Source organism: Trichechus manatus, unplaced genomic scaffold, assembly GCF_000243295.1.
Source record: "Trichechus manatus latirostris isolate Lorelei unplaced genomic scaffold, TriManLat1.0 scaffold00318, whole genome shotgun sequence".
In the NCBI taxonomy this organism is placed as follows: Eukaryota; Metazoa; Chordata; class Mammalia; order Sirenia; family Trichechidae; genus Trichechus; species Trichechus manatus.
Window position 1 is genome coordinate 537,025 of NW_004444254.1, and position 1,465 is coordinate 538,489.

Below are 1,465 nucleotides of genomic sequence, written 5' to 3' on the forward strand. Positions count from 1 at the left end.
CCCCTGTTCTGGAATTCCAATCACTCGTCAATTTTTGGTTTTAATTGTGTGCCACATAACTCTCAGGGTCTCTTCATTTTTCTTTGTTCTTTTTTCCGAGTTTTCCTGAAACAGAGTTGTATCCAAGCGTTTGTCTTCAATTCCACTGATCCTGTCCTCCATCATTTCAAATCTGCTTCTCAGCCCTTCTATGACAATGTCCATTTCTGAAATCTTGTTGTTTATCTTTTGGATTTCTAATTGTTGTCTTTGTATAATTTCTAGTTGTGATTTTATTTAGGCATTTTGTTCCTGCATTATTTTCCCGAATTATTCCATTTTTTTGTCTGTATTTTCCATCAATTTGTCTATTTTTTCCTCATGTTTGTCAGCTTTTTGCCTCAGTTCTTGGAGAATTCCGAGTATTAGAGATTTGATTTCCCTATCAGGTAGTTCTAGTGCATTTTCTTCCACAAAAGAGTCATCTGGTATTTTATTTTGGACGTCTACTGGAACCATCCTGTCCTGTTTTTGTAAATGTTTTGATATTGTCTGGTGTTTTCAGGGCATCCAGTAGTTATTTTTCTCGTTTATTGATTATAGATTTGTTTGTTTTGTCCCTTTTTTAAAAAAAAAATTGACTATGTCTGAGCAGGCGGACTGTGTGTTCTTTGTTGTTTGCTCATCTGTGTGCTCAATACTTTTCACCTCCTTCTCCAACTGGCAGGGTCAGTCACTCAGATATGGGACAGCAGGGCAGGTCCAGCTGAAAAGGGGTTACTGGGACGGGTTGTTTGTGGCACTTACTACAGTCACCAGAGCGGGTCGGTAATAGGTGCAGAGGAGGTTCCAGTAGGCCGTGCCTGTGCTGCTTGGTGGTGTGATGTCAAGCGCACGGTGCAGGTAGGCAGGATGCAGCGGGGGGATTGCTATGTGTGGAGCTAAGATGGATATGGGAAAGAAGAGAGAGGAACAGGAGGCAAAAACATGCAAACAAACAAAAAAGAATGCTAGGGGAGCTTGCCGTTGGAATGGAGAGAGGAGAGAGTATTAAATGGAGAAAAACGGGAAGAGGAAGAAAAGAAAAAAATGAATAAATAAAAATCAGAAAGGTTAAAGAACCGCAAAGTTCCCAGGGATCCCACTGGTGCAGCTATGAGGTCTGGGGAGGTCGCTTCAGGTGTTGCAATACAGCCTGGCTAGAAGGCGTAGAGGTATACAACGCCTGGTATTCAGGGATCAGAAAGCGAAGGAAGATAAAGAGGGACGAGAAACTGAGCAATGAAGAAAGACAAAAAGGGAAAAAGAGGGAAAAGAAAACAAAACATATAAAAAAAAAAAAGAACAAGAAAGGCCCCCCCAAAAAAAAACAGAAAAAAAAAAAACAATGAAAAAAGAAATGCCTTCAGGGATCCCTCTGCACTTCTGTGGAAGCTGAAGGGGAGTTCCTTGCCACGCAGCTCCGCCTGGCCAGAAAGGGCTCCCA